Source organism: Musa acuminata, chromosome BXJ1-4 (assembly GCF_036884655.1).
Source record: "Musa acuminata AAA Group cultivar baxijiao chromosome BXJ1-4, Cavendish_Baxijiao_AAA, whole genome shotgun sequence".
In the NCBI taxonomy this organism is placed as follows: Eukaryota; Viridiplantae; Streptophyta; class Magnoliopsida; order Zingiberales; family Musaceae; genus Musa; species Musa acuminata.
In genome coordinates, this window is record NC_088330.1 from 3,100,968 (window position 1) to 3,112,283 (window position 11,316).

An 11,316-nucleotide genomic window follows, 5' to 3' on the forward strand; every position below is an offset into this window, starting at 1 on the left:
GCAGCTCCCTCGGGGTCTCCCGGTCGGGATCGGTCGTTCGGAGCGGTAGATCGGGTCGGCAGCTCCGCAGCAGCGCGGGGAAGAGGCCACCTCGCCTTCGTTCCTGCACACAGGTCGGGTCGGAGACTCGGCCCGACCCCTCCGACGATCAAGTTAGAGAGATGTGGAGGGGGTTTAGGAGGAGGAGAAAACCTCCGTGCGTTGAGTGTCTGATCCCCCTCTCTCTTGAGAGTTCGGGCGTATTTATAGATAGGTTTAGCGTTACCTGACGTGGCCACCTGCAGGAGTGAGATGGTGCCTCTGATGGCATCCGACGCGGCCGCTGGGGTCGCGTGGCGGGGCAGCTTGCAGCAGGGTATGGGCGGGGGCAGGTCGTTGTCCTGCTTTGCCGTGGTCAACTGTGCGAGGTCGGAGGTCGTCGCACGACAGTGAGAGTTGTCAGCGCGGGTCTAGTCAGCGTTATGGCTTTCCTGGGGGGATGTCGTCATGGCGTGTCATCCGGCCATTTTTGTCCATATCATATGCCCCCCCGAAAGGAGCTATGCGTCGGTTTTTGCATGCAGGGAGTCCGATGCATGGCTTCTTACTTTAGGTAGGTTGTTCATGCGGATCCGAGGGGCATGATGCAGAAGGGCCGGTCGCGCGAGCGCGTCTCGAGGAGCATGAGGCCGAGGTGCGTAACTCAGTCAAGAAGTCCGGCAGAGTTGTACTCGGGAGAAATAGAGCCGATGAGGGCCGAGGAGCACCACGCAGGCGGGGTGACCGCGCAGGTGTGATCTCGGGAGGCGTAGAGCCGAGGGCCGAGGAGCACAACGCAGGCGGGGTGACCGCGCAGGTGTGGTCTCGGGATGGCGTAGAGCCGAGGGCCGAGGAGCACAACGCAGGCGGGTTGGCCGCGCTGGCGTGGTCTCGGGATGGCGTAGAGCCAAGGGCCGAGGAGCACAACGCAGGTGGGCAGGCCGCGCAGGCGTGGTCTCGGGTGGCGTAAAGCCGAAGAGTCGAGGAGCACGACGCAGGCGGGCAGGCCGCGCAGGCGTGGTCTCGGGTGGCGTAAAGCCGAAGAGCCGAGGAGCACGACGCAGGCGGGCAGGCCGCGCAGGCGTTGTCTCGGGTGCTGGAGGTCGGGGAGCACGACGCAGGCGGGTGAACCGCGTAGGTGTGTCCCGAGAGCTAGAGGTCAGGGAACACGACGCGGGCGGGTGAACCGCTCAGGTGTGTCCCGAGAGCTGAAGGTCGGGGAGCACGACGCAGGCGGGTGAACCGCGCAGGTGTGTCCCGAGAGCTAGGTCGGGGAACGCGACGTGGGCGGGTGAACCACTCAGGTGTGTCCCAAGAGCTGAAGGTCGGGGAGCACGACGCAGGCGGGTGAACCGCGCAGGTGTGTCCCGAGAGCTAGGTCGGGGAGCACGACGCAGGCGGGTGAACCGCGCAGGTGTGTCCCGAGAGCTGAAGGTCGGGGAGCACGACGTGGGCGGGTGAACCGCTCAGGTGTGTCCCGAGAGCTGAAGGTCGGGGAGCACGACGCAGGCGGGTGAACCGCGCAAGTGTGTCCCGAGAGCTAGGTCGGGGAGCACGACGCAGGCGGGTGAACCGCGCAGGTGTGTCCCGAGAGCTGAAGGTCGGGGAGCACGACGCGGGCGGGTGAACCGCTCAGGTGTGTCCCGAGAGCTGAAGGTCGGGGAGCACGACGCAGGCGGGTGAACCGCGCAGGTGTGTCCCGAGAGCTAGGTCGGGGAGCACGACGCAGGCGGGTGAACCGCGCAGGTGTGTCCCGAGAGCTAGGTCGGGGAGCACGACGCAGGCGGGTGAACCGCGCAGGTGTGTCCCGAGAGCTGAAGGTCGGGGAACACGACGCGGGCGGGTGAACCGCTCAGGTGTGTCCCGGCGATGAACGGCCCCGGAGTTCGGCGCAGGCAAGCTGTGGCTGAGTGACGATGTTCAGGCAGGCAAGCCGCTCTGATGGGAGCTCGGCAACGTATGGCCGAGGGGCAAGGCGCAGGAGGGCCGACCGTGTCGGTGTGTCTCGGGAGGCATGGGACCAAGGAACATGACACAAGTGGGTAGGCCGCGTGGGCCTGTCTCGGGAGCATGGGGCCAAGGAACACGACGCAGGCGGGCTGGCCAAGCAGGTGTGGTCTCGGGTGGCGTAGAGCCAAAGAGCCGAGGAGCACGACGCTAACGGACAGACCACGCAAGCGTGTTCGCGAGGGCCATGCGGCCGAGTAGCACGACGCAGATGGACAGGCCGCGCAGGTGCATCTCGGGCGCTATGCGGCCGAGGAGATGGCTCGGTCTGAGAGACAACTCAAGCGGGTAGGCTGCGTTGAGGTAAACCCGATAGGGTGTGGCCGAGAAGCTCGGCGCAGGTAGGCTGCGACCGAGTGACATCACTCAGGCGGGCAGACAGTGTTGAGGTTTATCTCGGTAGTGCGGCCAAGGGACACCGCTCAGGTGGGCAGACCGCGCTGGGGTGAACTCGGGAGCGTATGGCTGAGAAGCTCGGCGCAGGCAGGCTACAGCCGAGGGCTGTGACCCAGGTGGGCAAGCTGTCCTCAGACTTAGCAGTGAATATGGCCGAGGAGCTCGGCGCAGGCAGGCTGGCCGCGCAAGCGTTTTTCGGGGGGTATGGAGCCGAGGCAGCGTGCAGCACGTTGGCTGCGCATGTGGCCGAGGCAGCGAGGTTGCGTGCTGGCTGCGCACGAGGCCGAGTGGCCGAGGCAGTGAGGCAGCTACGCATGTGGGACGCGCGGGCTGGTCGCGCGCGTGGGACCGAGGGGCCCAGGCGCGTGGGTTGGCCGTGCGTGCGGGGCCGAGTGGCCGAGACGCTCGGCGCGGTCGGGCTGGCCGCGCGCGTGGGACGCGGGCGATTTGGCCGCGCATGTGGGACGCGGGCGGGGTGGCCGCGCGCGTGGGATCGAGGGGTCTGAGGCGCGTGGGCTGGTCGCGCGCGTGAGGCTGACGCGGACGGGTTGGCCGCGCGTGTGGGGCCGAGTGGCTGAGACGCGCGGGTTGGCCGCGCGTGTGGGCGAGGAGCTCGGGACGCGCGGGCTGGTCGCGCGCGTGGCGGAGGAGCTCGGGACGCACGGGCTGGTTGCGCGCGTGGCCGAGGAGTTCGGCGCGGGCAGGCTGGCCGTGCTGACGTGTCTCGGGGTTTATGGAGCCGAGGGGCACGACGCGGGCGTACTGGCGGCACTGGTCTGTCTCGGGAACATGGAGCCAAGGAGCACGACGTAGGCGGCTGGCGGCGCAGGTGTGGTCTCGGGCATTACGCGACCGAGGAGCACGACGCAGGCGGGCAGACCGCGCAGGCGTGGTCGCAAGGGCCATGCGACCGAGTAGCACGATCAGGCGGGCAGGACGCGAGGACGTGGCCTCGAGCACCACGCGGCCGAGGAACACGACAGGCGGTCAGGCCGCGCCGAGGTGGGTCTCGACAGAGATTGGCCGAGGTGCTCGGTGCAGGCAGGCTGCGACCGAGGGACACCGCTCAGGCGGGCAGGCCGCGCTGAGGTGGGATTTCGGTCGAGAGTTGCCGAGGTGCTCGGTGGAGGCAGGCTGCGACCGAGGTACACCGCTCAGGCGGGCAGGTCACGCTGAGGTGGGATTTCGGCAGAGAGTTGCCAAGGTGCTCGGTGCAGGCAGGCTGCGACCGTGGTGGTGGGCTTGGCAAGCATGGAGCTGAGGGGTTCGGCGCAGGCAAGCCGCGGTCGAGGGGCATGAACCAGGTGGATAGGGCCGTGGAGCTCGGCGCGGGCAGGCTGGCCGCGCAGACGTGTCTCGGGGTTTATGAAGCCGAGGGGCACGACGCGGGCGTACTGGCGACACTGGTCTGTCTCGGGAACATGGAGCCAAGGAGCACGACGCAGGCGGCTGGCGGCGCAGGTGTGGTCTCGGGCATTACGCGACCGAGGAGCACGACGCTGGCGGGCAGACCGCGCAGGCGTGGTCGCAAGGGCCATGCGGCCGAGTAGCACGACGCAGGCGGGCAGGACGCGAGGACGTGGACTCGGGCACCATGCAGCCGAGGTACACGATAGAGGCGGACAGGCCGCGCCGAGGTAGATCTCGGCAGTGATTGGCCGAGGTGCTCGGTGCAGGCAGGCTGCGACCGAGGGACACCGCTCAGGCGGGCAGGCCGCGCTGAGGTGGGATTTCGGCAGAGAGTTGCCGAGGTGCTCGGTGCAGGCAGGCTGCGACCGAGGTAGTGGGCTGCTTGCTGCGCATGAGGCCGAGTGGCCGAGGCAGCGTGCTGGCTGCACACAGGGCCGAGGGGCCGAGGCAGCGTGCTGCTTGCTGCGCATGAGGCCGAGGAGCCGAGGCAGCGAGGCTGCTAGGCAGCGTGCTACTTGCTGCGCATGAGGCCGAGTGGCCGAGGCAGCGAGGCAGCAAGGCAGTGTGCTGGCTGCGCATGAGGCCGAGTGACCGAGGCAGCGAGGCAGCTTGCTGCGTATGGGGCCGAGTGGCCGAGGCAGCGTGTTACTTGCCGCGCATGAGGCCGAGTGGCCGAGGCAGCGAGCAAGGCAGTGTGCTGGCTGCGCATGAGGCCGAGGAGCTGAGGCAGCGCGCTGCTTGCTGCGCATGAGGCCGAGTGGCCGAGGCAGCGTGCAGCGTGTTGGCTGCGCATGAGGCCGGGTGGCCGAGGTAGCGTAGTGCTTGCTGCGCATGAGGCCGAGTGGCCGAGGCAGCGAGGCAGCGTGTTGGCTGCGCATGAGGCCGAGTGGCCGAGGTAGCGTAGTGCTTGCTGCGCATGAGCCAAGTCTCTCAGGCGACGCCATATCTCTCCTTATGCATGCTGTGGCCGAGGAGCTACTTGTGCATGCATAGAGGAAGTCTCGGGCAAGCCATGGCCAAGGAGGTCTCGGGTAGGCTGTGGCCGAGGTGTTCGGCGCGGGCAGGCTGGTCGCGCGCGTGGGACCGAGGGGTCGAGGCGCTTGTGGCCGAGGCAGCGAGGCAGCATGTTGGCTGCGCATGAGGCCGAGTGGCCGAGGCAGCGAGGCAGCAAGGCAGCGTGTTTGCCGCGCATGAGGCCGAGTGGCCGAGCCAGCGAGGCTGCGTGTTGGCTGCGCATGAGGCCGCGTGGCCGAGGCAGCGAGGCTGCGTGCTGGCTGCACATGGGCCAAGTCTCTCAAGCGACGCCATATCTCTCCTTGTGCATGCTGTGGCCGAGGAGCTACTTGTGCATGCATAGAGGAAGTCTCGGGCAAGCCATGGCCAAGGAGGTCTCGGGTAGGCTGTGGCCGAGGAGCTCTCGGTCATGCCATGGCCGAGGAGCTACTTAGGCCGCGTAGAGGAAGTCTCGGGCAAGCCGTGGCCGAGGAGGTCTCGGGTAGGCTGTGGCCGAGGAGCTCTCGGGCATGCCATGGCCGAGGAGGTCTCGGGTAGGCTGTGGCCGAGGTGTTCGGCGCGGGCAGGCTGGTCGCGCGCGTGGGACCGAGGGGTCGAGGCGCTTGTGGCCGAGGCAGCGAGGCAGCAAGGCAGCGTGTTTGCCGCGCATGAGGCCGAGTGGCCGAGCCAGCGAGGCTGCGTGTTGGCTGCGCATGAGGCCGCGTGGCCGAGGCAGCAAGGCAGCGTGTTTGTTGCGCATGAGGCCGAGTGGCCGAGGCTGCGAGGTTGCGTGACAGCATGTTGCATGAGGCCGAGTGGCCGAGGCAGCGAGGCTGCGTGCTGGCTGCGCATGTGGGACGCGCGGGCTGGTCGCGCGCGTGAGGCTGACGCGGACGGGTTGGCCGCGCGTGTGGGGCCGAGTGGCTGAGACGCGCGGGTTGGCCGCGCGTGTGGGCGAGGAGCTCGGGACGCACGGGTTGGCCGCGCGTGTGGGGCCGAGTGGCTGAGACGCGCGGGTTGGCCGCGCGTGTGGGCGAGGAGCTCGGGACGCACGGGCTGGTCGCGCGTGTGGCCGAGGAGCTCGGGACGCACGGGCTGGTCGCGCGCGTGGCCGTGGAGCTCGGGACGCACGGGCTGGTTGGCCGCGTGGCCGAGGAGCTCGGGACGCGCGGGCTGGTCGCGCGCGTGGGACGCGGGCGGGTTGGCCGCGCGCGTGGGACGCGGGCGGGGTGGCCGCGCGCGTGGGACCGAGGGGCCCAAGGCGCGCGGGTTGGCCGCGCGCGTGGGGCCGAGTGGCCGAGAGGCCGAGGAGCCGAGACCGGCCCCAGAAGTCGCTGCTGCTGGTGCAGGTCGGCTGCAACGGAGCAACCAAGGAGAAAGCTAACGTACCGTCATTCCGGGCCCTCCTTCTAGCGCCATTATGTTAGTGTAAGTAACTTTTTTTTAGCCGTGGCCTCGGGGCCGTCGCGGCTCGGTTCTGGGGCTCGGAATGTCGGGGATCTCGGGCGCAGCTCCCTCGGGGTCTCCCGGTCGGGATCGGTCGTTCGGAGCGGTAGATCGGGTCGGCAGCTCCGCAGCAGCGCGGGGAAGAGGCCACCTCGCCTTCGTTCCTGCACACAGGTCGGGTCGGAGACTCGGCCCGACCCCTCCGACGATCAAGTTAGAGAGATGTGGAGGGGGTTTAGGAGGAGGAGAAAACCTCCGTGCGTTGAGTGTCTGATCCCCCTCTCTCTTGAGAGTTCGGGCGTATTTATAGATAGGTTTAGCGTTACCTGACGTGGCCACCTGCAGGAGTGAGATGGTGCCTCTGATGGCATCCGACGCGGCCGCTGGGGTCGCGTGGCGGGGCAGCTTGCAGCAGGGTATGGGCGGGGGCAGGTCGTTGTCCTGCTTTGCCGTGGTCAACTGTGCGAGGTCGGAGGTCGTCGCACGACAGTGAGAGTTGTCAGCGCGGGTCTAGTCAGCGTTATGGCTTTCCTGGGGGGATGTCGTCATGGCGTGTCATCCGGCCATTTTTGTCCATATCACGTATAATAATATTCATGGAGGAATGTCTCTAGTTGATAAACTTTGTAGGTGGAAGTAATTTACTGTTGATAACATCTATGTATTGTTGGCTTGTAATTGAAATCTAATTAGATGATTGAGGCTGAAAGTATACATGAATGCATGCAGCTAAGAAGATTGGAAAATTATTTAATTTGGAAAAAAAATATTTTGTGAAAAATATTTAAATTAACAATGTAAGAAAATCGATTTATTTTTTAAATATTTTTTTTGTTAGACATTCTTATCAATCTCAGTTCTTAAACCACGAATCTCAAAGCACAGAATTTGTATATCTTGACCATCCCTCATCCTTGATTGCCGCAGAGAGCATCAAAAAGATGAATCACGCACTCCGCACGTGCACAGAGTGTGGACTATAAAATACTGGGAGCGATGGCCGCCTCTTCCTCGCTGTCCCCGACGGCCGCTTTCCTCCCTCTACCCAGTCGCGCATCCCACTCTCCCAAGACGAAACCCCTCTTCGTCTCGCTCCACTGTGCAAACGCTGCCGTCTCCCTGCGCTTCCTCGCCCCTTTTCCGTCCCGCGTCCCCGCGGCCGCCGCGGAGCCGGATACAACGGAGGCTTCGATCGACTTCGAGGTACTTCGGCTTTCTGAATTTTATTGTTCGTCGATGAGGCGCGATTGGTTGTGTTGTATCTGACCCTTTTTTTCCGCTTTTTAAGGCGGAGGAGAAATCTGCCGTTGCTGCCCCTTCTTCCCTCGATATTGAGGCGGATGCTGATAGGGTAGTCGATCCTCGGCCTTTCTTTGCATGGGTTTAAAGGTGTTAGCTTTATCCCTTTTTCTCTTTTCTGAGTGCTGCTTGTGTTCTTGTTGTTTCGGTTTATGGCTTATGACATGAGAACTAAGATATCCACGTTACACTTTGTTTACCTACACATTTCGCGAATTAAACAGTATAAAGCCTGTCTTATATGTGGGATGATAAGTTTGTATATTTACTTAAAGGTGGATCTTTGTTTATACCCATCTTGCTCATCTTTGCAGTTTAGTTGATCAGAGAGTTCGTCACGGAAACAGCTTGAGGTGAGGCTGCGTACATGGACCCTGCCCATCCCATATTGGCGTAAGCCTTATCCAATGGGTCCGCCCTTTAGGAACCTTTCCTTCTCAATTTTGTGTAACATTTGCATTCGAGTGCATCTAGTTCTCTTCAACAATGAAAGAGTATACTAAAATGTTATATGTTCTAAAAATCCAGCAAATAAACATTAGATTTAGTAGAAAATGCTGGAACTGTCCACAGTTTTTCTAGTTATTGTCATCATTATAACAGTCATCTGGTACATGTGGACTGTGGTGCATACATCTTAAATGAGAAATTTGAAAAATATATTTGAATAGTTCTATAGCACCAACCTGTGATGAAATATTCTCGAAGTAAAATTTATTTACTTCGAGAATATTTGGATGAAATATTCTCGAAGTAAAGTTTTATAGCACCAACAGTCCACAGTCCAACATGTGGACTGTGGTGCATACATCTTAAATGCAGTTTTTATCTATTGTTTACCAATTATTTAAAGCATTTCACAACTGCATATTCACTCAAGCTCCTTTCTCAAATGCACATTAAAAATGCAAATGTGCTCCCAAACACACCTTCATGCCAACATTTTCTTTTATGTTATAAAAAAAAGTTTGCAATATGGGTGCTGACTCATACCAGAATCTTGTAGACTGGTACACCTATTGGTATGGTATGATACTGTTCCCAACACCAATAATGTTACTAATAGTTGACCAATAAAGATGTATTGTGTTTTAGATATTGAGTATATTTACTTCAAGGAGTACAAAGAGGAAATTTTGATGTATGTAACTTGCTCCTTCACTCGAAACTTTTAAGCGTATCTCAACAGTAGACGGTAATAAGAAACACTTGTGGCGAGAACCTTGTTGGAATTTTAGATTGACTCAGTTCTTGGGAGCTTGTGATATCATGCCATGGATTTCATTCATCTAAAGAAAGGAAACTCATTTTGAAGCTTGTTGATCCATTAGGAGCATATTTAGATATGGTTTTGCTGGGAATGGGGATCGTGGTGGTTCATTTCGGTATAGTAATTATTGGCGAGAAGTTGAAGACTTGCTGGCTTTATGCAACATTTCTTAAGGTAGATGCTTGAAGTGCGTGCATTGGTCGGATTCAACTTTGTTCTTCAACATGTCTCTAAGCAAGGTTTTACGTCATGTGACATAACAAATGCTGTTCTTGAGGAAAGATGTTCTTTCCTTCATTGTTGGCTTCACTTATTCCACCTGGAGTTTATGTGGCATAATAAACCAGTTTTGTTATGTCACATGATTCACCCTTCTCCGTGAAATGAAGATGTCTTGAATTCTACAGTTCTGTCTTTTTTTCCTTGTCAATGCAAGTTTCTCTACAGGCTTTTGTTATTCACATCTTGGTTATGTGATTATTGTTATTTAGACATAGAACAGGGAACAAACTATCCAGTTTGAATGGCCAAATCTGGTTTACTGTTTTACTTTCTCATCTGCACCCTTCTGTCCCGGTTCTTCATGATGGCAAACCTGACTAGTGAATATTTATGGTTGCTTCTGAATCTTTTACATAAAACATTTACTGAAATATCCTTAAAGCATCACATACCTTAATAACCATCCTAGCATTGGTCTAAGAATTTTGGTTGAACTGCTAGGCAGCAGCACCATCTTTCATTAGTTGGTGGGAATACAATGAGACCATGGGCCACCTTGTATTCATCAAATATAGGAACTATGGATTTGATCTGTTTGAAGTTTGAAGATTCATAAAATAATGTGTATGTAAAATGCTCGTTTGTCTACTTGTGTTTCCAGATACCAAAGTAGAAGATAAGAATCAAGCTGAGGTCCTACTGGGTGCCACTGATCGAGGACTCGTGCAAGCAGATCCTGGAAGCTGCTTGGACAATGACTGCCAAGACGATGGGTCCTGTTCCCCTTCCTACAAAGAGAAGAGTCTATTGCATCCTCAAGTCACCACACGTTCACAAGGACTCTCGCTTCCACTTTGAGATCCAGACTCACCAACGACTAATCGATATCTTATATCCAACAGGCCAAACGATCGACTCACTGATGCAGCTTGATCTTCCAGCAGGTGTAGATGTGGAGGTCAAGCTATGATATCATTGCAGGTCAAAAGTGATGTTTCTTTCATCTGTTGTCGTTTCTCTAATTTCCCTTTTTGTGGGTGCTGATATCTTGTCATCACATATTTTAGACTTCTTGTAACTTGCCATAGGAAACTAGCAAGCAAGTAATCATCTTTCTCTTCGAGTTCATGGTCGTTCTTCTTTGTGTCTTTCTTCAAATTATAGTTTTTGGCTTTTGCAGCCAAGTGCTTTGACTTGTTAAGAGGCTCAGCCAACTGCATGACTTCTGAAGCTAGTGCACGTCAAGTTCCTTGGCCTGTCATGGCATCGTCCAACATAAATTTGATGTTCTTAACTTGGTCCTTTTGCTTTCACTGTATTTACTCATATTTGAACATTGTCACAAGGAATCAGTAGGTAATAGGTCAATTTGACTATTGTTAGCATTTCAATAGATCCATTTTGCCTACATCAACAGTGAGACTGAGATCAGATTAAGCAAATGCAGTCTTTCTCAGCTCTCTTTTTCTCTATGTGAGGTCTTGTAAGATAAACTAGAGATTAAGCCTACATTAGCATTATTATTATTATTATTATTATTATTATTATTATTATTTTGCAAAGATAAGTGGTGAGGATGAAATTTTATCATATCTTGTGGTAATCTAAAAAGATCTTTATTAGCTAATTTATATAATATCTTCAAAATATATTGGATGAGATTTTGAAATATTAATCTTACTTGGTGGGATTTAATATATCATCATCAGATCATGATTTGTATACAAGTTTATTAGCTAATTTATAGTTTGTATTTTCAAATTGAACTCCATCATTGTAATTGTGCTTCTTTATATTTAGATTACACTTAAGTTAATCTTTTACTGATGGATATCGCTTCTCGATTTAAATAATTCTAAGTTAACCCCATAGCAATTTGGACTATATATCCTAAATCTCTCAATAACTTAATGAGCTTAATCTCTAGTAGTTAAAGAGCAAACACAAACTTAAAAGTTAAAATTCAAACAAAATAAACCAGAATTAAGCATTCCTAAGTTGAATATTTGAAATATTAATCTTACAAAGTGGATTTAATATATCAATCATCAGATCATGATTTGTATACAAGTTTGTATTTTCAAATTAAACTCTGATACCATAATTGTACTTTTTTTTATTTAGATTATAATCTTTTATGTATGGATATCGTAATTGTGCTTCTCGATTTAAATAATTCTAAGTTAAGCTAATGGCAATTCAGACTATATCTCCTAAATCTCTCAATAACTTAATGAGCTTAATCTCTAATAGTT

The 11,316-nt window shown here is 55.7% G+C and overlaps 1 long non-coding RNA gene across 1 annotated transcript; it reads left to right on the forward strand.

The window, feature by feature from the left end:
* Positions 1–7,156: 7,156 nt before the first annotated feature.
* LOC135672309 (uncharacterized) lies at positions 7,157–9,774 on the forward strand. The gene is made up of 4 exons (XR_010512938.1): positions 7,157–7,473; positions 7,559–7,659; positions 7,884–7,980; positions 9,723–9,774. It is a non-coding gene; the product is annotated as an uncharacterized LOC135672309 (long non-coding RNA).
* The last annotated feature ends 1,542 nt before the right edge of the window (positions 9,775–11,316 follow it).